General features: G+C 43.5%; 1 long non-coding RNA gene across 1 annotated transcript; it reads right to left on the reverse strand.

Annotated features, from left to right (window-relative positions):
* Nucleotides 1–11,222: 11,222 nt before the first annotated feature.
* Nucleotides 11,223–11,552, reverse strand: LOC119914198. Its single transcript, XR_005446742.1, has 2 exons — nucleotides 11,466–11,552; nucleotides 11,223–11,385 (listed from the first exon to the last, which is right to left on the reverse strand). It is a non-coding gene; the product is annotated as an uncharacterized LOC119914198 (long non-coding RNA).
* Between the last annotated feature and the right edge of the window lie 496 nt (nucleotides 11,553–12,048).

Raw genomic sequence — 12,048 nt, forward strand, 5'->3', positions numbered from 1 at the left:
TGAGGGAGGCGGTACTTAATTTTGAGCTGAAGAAATGAAGGAAATTTATTGTCTATGTAAAGATACATAGTTCAGGAGGTTAGGTACTGATACTAACGGGTCAGATAAACAAACAATAAATCGTCAGCATACAAATTTACATTTAGCTGACACTTTTATCCAAAGCGACTTACAATTGCTATACATGTCAGAGGTCACGCGCCTCTGGAGCAACTAGGGGTTAAGTGTCTTGCTCAGGGACACAGTGGTGGATGTCTCACAGTGGGAATTGAACCCAGGTCTCCCACACCAAAGGCAAGCATCTCATCTATGTGCCGCCACCACCCCTTTACAAGGCTCTCAACCTTACCGAACTTTATGCCATGAATATTTGAGTGACCCCTGATTCCTATTGCAAGTGGCTCTAAAGCAATGTCAAACAGCAGGGCAGAAAGTGTGTCGCCTTGTCTCACTTCCGCACTCCAGGTCAAAAGTTTGGGATCTGTCTGTGTTAGTCAGAATAGAAGATACTGGATTTAAATAGATTATTTTAACCCACTCGATAAAATTCATTCCAAACCCAAATTGTCGTCCAAACGTCCCTAGCATATAAGGCCATTCAATCTGATTGAATGCTTTCTGGGCATCAAGAGATAAGATGGCAGCTTGCATGTCCTTATATATGTTGTATTTTATAAGCAGATGAACATTGCTAAATGAGAATCTACCCGGTACAAATCCACTTTGGTCAGGATGTATAATTGTTGAGATATGTTTAACCAATTTCGTGGCCAGAACTTTAGTTATCACCTTCTGATAACAATTCAGAAGGGCAATCGGTCTGTAATTTGCAGGGTCGGTCTCTAATTTTCCTTTTTTTTGGAGTAGATGTATATTAGCTTCATAGAGTGAGTTGGGAAGCCTCTTATTTTTCACTGAAACATTCACCATCCTTAACATGAGAGGGACTATTTGTTTATGAAACGCCCTATAAAATTCGCAGCCAAAGCCATCAGGCCCTGCTGCTTTACCAGAGGGGAATCCTCGGATAGCTTCTAAAAGGTCACTAGACATGGTGTCTAGTTGTGGAATATTTAGGTTACCAAAAAAATTGCTAGAATCTATTTCGGTGGGCTTTACTTTGCTGGAATATAGATCCTTATAAAAGTCTCTGAAGTGAGCATTTATCTGCTTCGGTTCAGAAATTAATACGCGTGATGTATATTTAATCTTATGGATGGCTCTACTAGCTTGCTGTCCCCTGAGTTGACTAGCCAATAACTTTTCTGGTTTATCACCAAGTTCAAAATGTTTCTGTTTGAGCTTTAGTAATTGGCTGCCAACACGCTTATTAAGGATTATATTATATTCATATTTTAGTTGTAAGATCTTATTATAGTCAGACTGTAAGAGGGAGGACCTATACGTTTCCTCAAGTGCTGGAAGCATCTTATCAATTTCCCTAAGGCAACCGTTAAGTTCCCTCTTCTTAGATGATTCAAATGAAATAATGTGGCCTCTCATCACCACCTTAAAAGTTTCCCACAGAGTAGAGTCAGAGACTTCCCCATTATCGTTGGTCGTAAGAAACTCATCTATACAAGCATTCATATGCTTAGTAAAAGAATGATCATCAAGAAGAAGGGGGTTAAATCGCCAATTGTATCTCTGTGTGGGCAGAATGTCTCTAAGCTTAAGGGACACCGGACCATGGTCAGAAATCAAGATGTTATGATATGTGCAATTTGTAACGTTGGGCAGCAGTTCAGAAGAAATCAAGAAATAGTCAATCCTATCATATGATTTGTGGACATGAGAGTAGAAAGAAAAATCCCTGTCAGTAGGGTGCCGTAGTTGGCAAATGTCAACCATGTTCCTAGCCTTGAGTAAATCATTTAAGGTTTGCACTGAAGCTATAGAAGGGGCGGGTTTTGTGGAAAGTCTGTCTAGAGTGGAGTCTAAATAGCAATTAAAATCACCTCCAATAATGACATTGGGGCTGGAGGCTGGTATCATGGCTGGTATATCAAACCAGGGTTGTCCATATTGGGGGCGTAAATATTAAGCATTGTCACTGGAAAGGAGTTTATGTGCCCAGAAATCATTAAGTACGTACCATAAGGTCCCCTTTTAATAACATGACCAAGGCCCTTAACATTCCATGAGATTAATGTTAAGTTGTTAATGATGCTGCTATGTGCAATACTGTCAGGCACCGATAATATACCTGAAGTAAAAACAACTGTGTAACTAGTTTGTATCACATATTGAATGCATGCTGGCTTAAAAGAGCTCCGAGATACAGACAGAAATGTTAAAATGTCACAACCATCCCCGGTCTCGCCTATATATATCAGGGAAGCCAGCTTGCTAGATAGTTTTACAAGAAATCTATAAACATATCATTTCACGTTAGCCTTTCACTAGCTATGAATTTTCTGATACAGGCATGAATTTTTTTTTCACACTTTGCTTGGCATGTCAAATTTTTACTTGATTTTATGTATTCTATTTTTTTTTTCATTCAGTGGGTTTTATTTTACATCTTATGCATGAAAAGTGGCGGAAGTAGGTAAGTAACTAATGATAAAAGAGATGTCTCTGTTGTTTGATGGAGCTTGATTAATAGGTGCTTTGATGAAGGAGAGGCTTTTTGCTGGCACACGTAGCATGTATCTCATAGACTGATGTTAGCCTAACAACCAAACAGTCTTAGCTTGCTTCGGAGGTCTGTGCTGAGTGTGTGAGTTGCAGGCAATTGAGCAAAACACCAATTACTGAGAGTGCCTGCCCGATGACCCCTAGACCTGCCTGAACTCTTACACTCACACTGATCATCTTGTTGAAACCACTTTTTTCCTTTAGTAACGGGCATGATTCATGTGTGGAAAGTTTCTCAGAGGAGTTATAACTCATTTTAAGGGTCTGGTGGTGGCTGACCAATTGACCAATTTCCTATCAAGCAATTTGGTCAAGCCAGTTAAGTTTAGCTCTACCAGTTGCAATGTAAAGGCACACCCTGATGCCCACTGCGGGGCCTGATGTCAGGTCAAAACATCATTTCAACATTAATACTGGAGTATTAAGCCCAAGTCCCTGCCACAGGAGTACTACTTGGCTGTGTAGTAATTTGATGAAACATATTAATTGCGACATACAAGCAAAAAACTGACATGATGAAAGGTTTCTACTCTTTCTGATGGTAGAGCAAGCTACATTTTAACGAGGTGGGAGCAGAAACAAAGGTGTCATCTTCTTCTGTTGCCCCACTGGTCAATAATGCAATACATAGAAACATAACAAAGGTATAACAAGTACAAGCAAATGATGTATTAATGCAGGCTAACTTATAATTATCTTGACACCCACCTGTGAGTGTACATTGTTAATCAGGATTTCCAGATTAAACCCTTGATGCCTTGTCATTGTCACACTCTGCCTGTCTGCCATGCGGTGTTTTGCACTTTTGTGTTTAGTTAGCGTTATTTTGGTCTGTTGGGTTTTGGGGGTCTGTCTTGTCTTTCGTCTAGTGTTCGGTAACCCTTGTCATGTCTGATCCCTCTGCATGTCTGTCTCTGTTTTCCCCTGCTCTCTCTCTCTCTCCCTACCTGTGCCTCGTTAGCCTCATGTCTTTCACCTGTGTTGCTCCGGCCCTGCTCGTGAGTCCCTGTGTATATATACCTGGTGTTTCTGTCTTGTCTTCTTGGGTCATTGTTTATTGTCACCCAGTGTTGCAGTTTGTTCTCGTGTCTCCAGCCTTACTCCCCGTGTCTCCCTGTTACCCTGCTCAGTTTTGGATTCTGGTTTTCACCCTTTTGGATTTCTGTTGGACAGCCTTTGTTTAAGGATATAAGAGAGTGGATGTCGACCTGTGAAAGGTTAGGTACCTCAATCCTGGATTCCACGGACTTGAATCGCAGACTGTTTGTTTATGGCCTCATGGAGAAGACCCTGTGCAGCAAGCCAAGGCTGCTGAATCTCCCCTCCCTGGCTGAGCAGTTGGTCATCATTAGACGAATGAAGAGAGACCTGGAGCAGATCATGGACACTCCCGAGGGTTTGCTGCCTGGTGGCGCTCAAGCTGTCAGCCACCAGCCGGTTTCCCAGCCTACGTCCCGATCAGTCAGGCTTGGCACCATCAGCCTGTCCAGCCACACTCCAAGCCTGCCTTTTTCCCGGCCTGCTAGTGCTCCAGCGGCTAGCTCCCTGCCTGTTTCCTGGCCTGCTAGCACTGCAGTGGCTAGTCATCTGCCTGCTCCATCCCCCTCCAAGTCGGCTCAAACTTCCAGATTGGTTGGGGATTCATGGACTTCCAGCTCTCTGGCTGCCTTTCTGTTGGACTTACCTTTGGAGCCAGAGAGTGAACAGACGGAGTGTCCCCAGCCAACCAACCACTGGTCGGAGGGAGAGCAGACCTACACAGCTCCGGTTCCAGGCCTACTAGCCTGGAGGCTAGCATCTCGTCAAACTCTGCGTCGGATCCACCTCCAGTAAGGCCAGCTGGAGGGTGACGTAGGCCACGACGACGAGCGGCCGAGAAACTGGCACCTGCACCATCCCCGTCGGTGGACCGACCAACACCAGCTCCGTCGGTGGTCCAGCCGATTCCTGTTCCTCGTGCTCCGTCGGTGGTCCAGCCGATTCCTGTTCCTCGTGCTCCGTCGGTGGTCCAGCCGATTCCTGTTCCTCGTGCTCCGTCGGTGGTCCAGCTGATTCCTGTTCCTCGTGCTCCGTCGGTGGTCCAGCCGATTCCTGTTCCTCGTGCTCCGTCGGTGGTCCAGCCGATTCCTGTTCCTCGTGCTCCGTCGGTGGTCCAGCCGATTCCTGTTCCTCGTGCTCCGTCGGTGGTCCAGCCGATTCCTGTTCCTCGTGCTCCGTCGGTGGTCCAGCCGATTCCTGTTCCTCGTGCTCCGTCGGTGGTCCAGCCGATTCCTGTTCCTCGTGCTCCGTCGGTGGTCCAACCAACACCAGCTCCGTTGGTGGTCCTGCCGATTCCTGTTCCCCGTGTCCAGTCCATGGTGCCCAGCTGTCCAGTCGGTGGTCAGACCGACTCCAGCTCCTCGTGTCCAGTCCATGGTCCTCAGCCCAGCTGTCTCGCCAGTGGTCCTCAGCCCAGCTGCTCAGTCCGTGGACCTCAGCCAAGCTGCGGCTCCAGAGCACCAAAGCTTTGGGTGCCGACCTCCGGAGAGGTCATGCCGTCGGCCTCCTGCTCGGCCCCCAGTGGGTTTGCTGCCTCACTGTTGGCCGTCCTGCCAACCCCTTGAACTCTGTTGCCTCCCTGTTCTGCCTGGCCTGTTGGGTCGTCCTCCGGGACGGCCTCCCGAACTGTTTCCCACCTGGTCTGCCTGGCCTCACCCTTTTGGATTTCTGTTGGACAGCCTTTGTTTTTGGACTCAGTCAATCAGCCACTCTGTAAGTGTGCTTGCCTTTTGTTATATTAAAACCCTTCACTGAACTGCACCTGCTAGCCTTCGTGTCCTGCGTTTGGGTCCTCCAACCTGCTCAACCCTGCCTTCACCACAAAACCGTGACAGTCCTTTTTAATAAAGGACCCGATCCTTAAAGAAAGGTAATGAATGTTGCATGAGCCAGAACTGGATGTGATTGAATCCTAATTTAAAATTGGACCATGAAGTTAAAATGGATCATATTTACACTCACGTGGGGAAAAAAAAAAACTAGTACAATTATTAATTTACTCATGTACACATTAATCATAAAATGTTTAACTGCTTTAACTCTGTTTAACTGAATAGCTGCGATACAAAATCTAAGTGCAGTGGTTAAAATTAGAATACTATCTGTAAAAAAACAAAACACAAACCTCTTACCTCAAGGTCCAGTTGTCTTGTGATAGACCATTATATGACAATAGATTTTAAAAATGTGCTTTTTCTCTGAGGACATTGAGGATTTCTCCTCCAAAAGTTTAGTTTTTCTTTAACCTTGGAAAAAGCAAACAAAACAATCTCATTCTAAATTGTCTGTTTATTTCGAGAATAGCCCAAAAGCATGCTTAATAGGTTTTCAAATAGCACCTATAATGGGTTAATTTGTGAATACATAGGGAGTTGTTTTGTAACAAGGTTTAATAATCACACAAGGACAGATTTATTGTATAAGATATTATTTCCCTCCACAGGAGCAGCATACATAGACGACACAATAAATATCTAATTTAACATGTTTCACCTCATTCAAGATTGTTTAAACTCTTACTAAAAGAGGTGTAGCAGCTTACCGGCCTAAAGAGGAGCACAGACTAGACCTTGACCATCCAGGAAGTGTGCGTTCTCTGGTCAGCTAAAGTACTGCACCTCCCAAGGAAAAGTGGTATTCATCAGCGTCAGTAGGCTAGATACATTTACTATTTCAGTTGGTTGATACAGTAATCCAAATTTGGCATTATTAAGCTCTGAGCTTAATAATGCCAAATTTGGATTTTAAAATGAGCCTCATTTGAAGCTTTGTGTTCATGTTTTCATGGATGTTTATGCACAGCATGAGAAGATGATCGTAGTGGCGCTTGGTTTGATAACACAAGGCCCATCCTGGGTAGGGGGTTCATGGTCCTATTAGTCCTAACAGTGATGCTAAAGTCTGTTAGATTAAAGTAAGAACAGGAACAGAAGAACCCAACTCTAAACAGCAGATATTCAGGTGCAAACTATAGAAGTACTGAAAGCTGCCTATAATATATGAATAAAATGAAGAAAAATAGTAAATAAATAAAATGGCACTCTTTTGATCTTGTTGCTGGCATATCCTCAAGACTTTCAGGGGCTTGTGTTAGATAGAAACATTTTAGCCATAAGGAAACACCATAATCTAACCTCTATGCAGTGCCATACCATGCAGAAAGATTGACTAAGATACCAAGATGTGTTCTTTGCCACCCCAAAATGAGTATTGACCTCAGCCTGGCCACCCCTATGCTCCGCTACTGCATGTTGCAGATAACATTGCTTGAAAGATGTTTCATATGGTGTAATTATGGTGAATTGTGAGCTATGGCTGCAATTTGGTTGGAAATTGTAGTAATCTGTCATGTAGATTCTGAATGTGGGGAAATGATCTCACCATCAAGACCAGATTTTTGCAAAACAGAAACCTCCTCCTCCCTTTTCTTTTCATAACATGTGTGTGGCGTCTATCTCAGACAGGTTTTTACTTCAACTGATCATGAATCCCGATGCCAGCAAATACAAACTCAGTCTGATCAATACAGACCAGGCAACCAATAAAAACCAGGTCGCACAACCAGTGACATAATCAAGGTCAAAATAATTCTTTTCACTGTGATTTTTAAACAATACAGATGTGCACACTGGTTCATACAATTGTATAGAGGTGGGGGCGTTTAATAACTGTCCAACGCTTTGCTTTTCCTCTAACACCATCTTCAGGTGACAATTTGTCCACACCAGCGTTTCCACTGCGTTTTGGAGTTGATCTCCGTCTACATTAAAACGACTGAAAACGCACAGCTAGGACCCGTTCAGGTACACTGCGCATGCCAGTGTAAACATTTTGGTAAGGTTTGGGTACAAAAATGACTGGGTAAGTGAAACATTGTGGTTTGCATTAAAATTACTGCTTTGTTAGGGTTAGGGGAGCTTTGCAGTTGTTCCAATAAGAAATGTGGTGAAAGTTTAGGAACAATTATGGCTTTGCGTTGAAAAAATGCTTGGAAACAATATACTGCTAAGCAGGGATTTTATTACCATAATAGTGTTGTAATTGCACTACAGAGACCCTCTTGAAAACAGTGTAAATGTAAAAAATGTAATTTTCCGTAACACCCAGAGGCTTCTCAGAGGTAATGGTCTGTTATTTTTTTTTAGCAGTAACAGCACTTTAAAAAGCCATTGCCACGTAAAGCTAATTCCTTTTGGATCTGCTGATGCACCAAAAGGAAATAGAATGAAATAATTAGAGCTATTCAGACTCCTTGTCTGCCGGATTTTCTAACAAGAGTTGAGTTTATATCGCTTACCGATGGAACAGCTAGAGAGGCCGCATAAAATGGGAAATATTGTAAGCTCAAAGCAGTGTTGTTCAGAATACATCCCACCCCTCATTTCATTCCTTAGAAATGTAAGTTATTTTGATTTATGGTCTTTTTGATCAACGGTGCATGGATGTTGGTTTACAGTTTTTGGCACTACTCATACAGAAACAGGTGAAATGTGTTCATTTTGAATGTTCCTATTTGCTCATCAGATTTTAACAGGTAAATAAACAAAAGCCAAACCTTTCTTCGTGGTCCATTTGATGTTACTGGCAGCTAAATTTCACATTCAGAAATGTAAATTTACCTGTAAAAATAACTTTGTTACTCTGAAATCTGTAAAAAATAAAAATAAAATAAAAAATCTGATGAACCTTTTTTTTTTAACAGAAAAGCTGTTAGAAGTGTTATTTTAAAGGCCTTAATCCAATATTTTATGCTGTATTCACTTTCTATTGTTCATAGTGTTCTTGTTCATAGTGTTGCTGTTTATGTCTTGTATACTTGGGATTGAATTAAATGATATTAAGTACTTATTCAGTTAGAAAATTCTGAGTGAGACACAGAAGAGAAAAAAAAAGGTGACTTGGTGGATTTGGTCCCAGGCCACTTGGAGCTTAAGCGTGACTATTTCTGATCAAAATTGCTTCAGTTTGTGTGTGGGCTATGTGACTAATGACTGTTGAGTAGGTTATAGCTGGGGGAGGCTTCTAGTGGAAGAAAGCCACTGCACCCCACAAGCTTTTTGGCTAATACATATTCTAATGGATTTTCTTTCTCCTTGATCTAGATTTGCAATTTTAATTAGCAGGTTGCCGTGGGGTACAGGGTTGCATGAAGAAATGGTGGTATGTTCGTATTTTGTTCAAGGGTTTGTTATGATAATTGGAGTTGTTATGACATAAAACCATCATTGCCACAATTCACAATGCAATGAACCATTATGGTGCATTTAGAGTTTAATCTCAACCTGTGACAAGCGTTTTGAAACATGTCCGTCTGTCATATGGTACATCACTAAGTAGTTTTAAAATTTGCTTTCCTGGAATTTCATTTTATCTCCACATTTTATTTCATTTTATCCTGGTTGTTTTTACATGTGTTATTTTTTTTATTGAGAAGCCCTTTCTCTAACTATTGAAATTTTGTTCAGACATTCATGATCCCCAGAAGAGCCCCACCAGTACCATGCATACAATATTGTAAACAGTTTGTGCCTAAATAGAAAAATAAAGGCTGTATAATATCTCCAATGATAATTTTTCACAACTTTGCTTAACCAACGCTATACAAGTAGCATAACATTACTACCTTTCTGCTTCCACCATTCTCATACAAATAAATAAAATCTGCAACAGAAATTTCTTTTGGACCTACACTCTCATCTAAAACACAGCCTCACAGAGCCGCTAGCTTGGGTATAGACTCTTTGTCACGACGGGTGCATGCAGGGTAACAGCGGTATGACAGAGAGAAGGCTGTCCAAACAGGCAAACAGATCAGACAAGGAGCAGGCAAGAATCCAAAGTCCAAAGAAAACAGGCAAAGTCCAAAACACACCAGACAAACAGAAACAGTGACCCAAGACATTAAGAAAACAGCAACTTAACTAACAATCTGGCAAGGAGGAACGTAGCCGCAGAAGGGGCCAGGTACCAACAGTTTGCTGATGACACCACCCTCTTTGGGCTCATCTCTGGTAGAGATGTCTGCCTACAGGTGAGACATTGACCATCTGGTGGTGTGGTGCAGACAGAAGTACCTGGAGCGCAACACTCTTAAGACAGTGGAGACGGTTGTGGTCTTCAGGAAGAAGCTGGACATCAGCCCAGCAGAGGATATACTTCCTGTGGCAGTTGAAGAAGTTCAACCCGCCAAAGACAATGATGGTGCACTTCTACACAGCCATCATTGAATCCATCCTCACCTCGACCATCTGGTATGCTGTTGCCACTGCCAAGGACAAGAGCAGTGTATCATCCACTCCAGAGAAAAGGTGGTTGGCTGCACTCTACCATCCCTTCAGGTCTTGTACACCCACAGGCGAGCAGGAAAGCTTGTGGCCGACCCCTCCCATCCCGGACACAATTTGTTCCAGACACTCTCTTCCAGTAGGAGGCTGCGTTCCATCAAGATCAAAACGTCACGCCACAATAACAGTTTCTTCCCATCTGCAGCTGGCCTCGTCAACAAAGTCCAGGACCCCCACTGACACTCATGCCCCCCTTTATTTCTCATTTCAATGTTTACTGATTACACTTTGTCAGCAATCAGTCAACAAAACAAAAGGTTATTTTTAATACCTCTACATAAATAATTAGCCTATCTATAAAAACTGCCCTTTGCTTTTTAAGATGTTAACAAGAAAAATATACAAATAGCTGTGGACAAGTTGATGACAAACATGCAATAAAATAACAAACAGCAGAATCATACTAGTCACAAACATTTCAACACATATAGCAGAAGGATAAGAGTGATGGAGACAATTAAATTAAACCTTAAAATGGATGTGACAAGTCATTACATTTGTTTGTTTTATATTTCATTACATTTCTGTTTATTTCATATTTTGGTTTCCTTTCCAGCTCTTTTGGGAAATATTGTCTATAGAGTGAATACAAAATAGAATATTCATAATGTATTTTTAAATAACAGATGAGGGTCATAGCCTTCAAATATATCACGGTATGCACCTGGAAGTGTCAGGATTTCCAAAATACAACCCAGAAGCAGACCGGAGACAGAACAGTTCAGGATGTTTATTGGTGTGGACAAAAGGTGGATGGAAAGCACCGTTGGGGAATGTATTTGTAAAGCACCTTTCTAGTCTTTTTGACCACTCAAAGCGCTTTTACCACACATTCATACAGTGGTAGAACAGCCAACAGGGGTTTAGTATCTTGCCCAAGGACACTTCGACATGCAGCCTGGGGGAGCCGGGGATTGAACCACCAAACTTCCAATTAACAGGTAACCCGCTCTACCTCCTGAGCCTCAGAGAACTAGAGCTGAGGTCCGAGAGGTGGGAGCTGATGGGCAGGCAAGGTAACAAGGATTGGGTCCAGAGATCACCAAACAAAAGCAGGTGCAGGTGTCTAGAATGACACAACGATCCAGTGGAGACTGGACGGCTGGAGGCAGTTTAAGAAGGCTGAGTATGTTAGGGGACGGGACAGAAAGGACCCAAACGCAACACTCAGAGGGAAGGAGGTTTTATTGAGGGTTCACGGAGGGGGCTAGGGAAGAGGTGAGGGAGGAGAGGTGGACGCCAGGGGACGCGGGCACGGAGCACGGAGGACCGAGGAGCCGGGAGGGCGCCGTGGAGGAAGCCCGAGAGGTGAGGACCGGAGGATGAGCCCAGCCGACTGAACGGATGACGAGGGTGAGTGAACCTGGGAGGGAAAACAGACAGAAAGACAGGGTTAGTGACCGGAGCGACAAAATGCAGGGAAAAAGAGAAAAAACAACGAACATGAGAGCCTGGACGTAGAGGTGGCACCGGGTAAGGAGCAACGACGATCAAGCGAGGATGGTGTGGAGAACCGGGGTTGAAATACAGGCTGGGATGAGGTTGATTACTGGCAGGTGTGGCAGGTTGACGAGGTGGCTGATGAGGTGCAGGTGTAGGTAGTTGGCTGGGCTCAGGAGCCGAGGGAGAGAGGAGGAGAACACAGGGAGGCAGGCAGAGCAAAACAATGGGTGAAATAAAGTGAGAAAGTAAAACCAGGACACTCACCGTCAGCTGGGCTGTCCCCACAACAGAGTAGATTGCTTGATGGCAAGCAGGTGAGTGATCAGGGATGGGAAGCAGGTGAGTGAGTGACCCAGGATCCGTGGACACACCTCCCTTTCGCCGACTGTGCAAGAAGAGGGGAGAACACAGACAGACTACACAAAAAACAAAACACACCAAGCATCCTGCAGTCACACCAACTAAATTGTGTGTGTTGTGAACTAAATTGCCCCTTGGGGACATTAAAGATATTTCAATTCAATTCAAAGGGGAAAATAATCAAAACTCACTCATTCACATACCAAGAGCCTCGGGCAGGGGA

This window comes from Micropterus salmoides, unplaced genomic scaffold (genome assembly GCF_014851395.1).
Source record: "Micropterus salmoides isolate LMB-PRFRI ecotype aquatic unplaced genomic scaffold, ASM1485139v1 Ms_hic_scaffold_20, whole genome shotgun sequence".
NCBI lineage: Eukaryota > Metazoa > Chordata > Actinopteri > Centrarchiformes > Centrarchidae > Micropterus > Micropterus salmoides.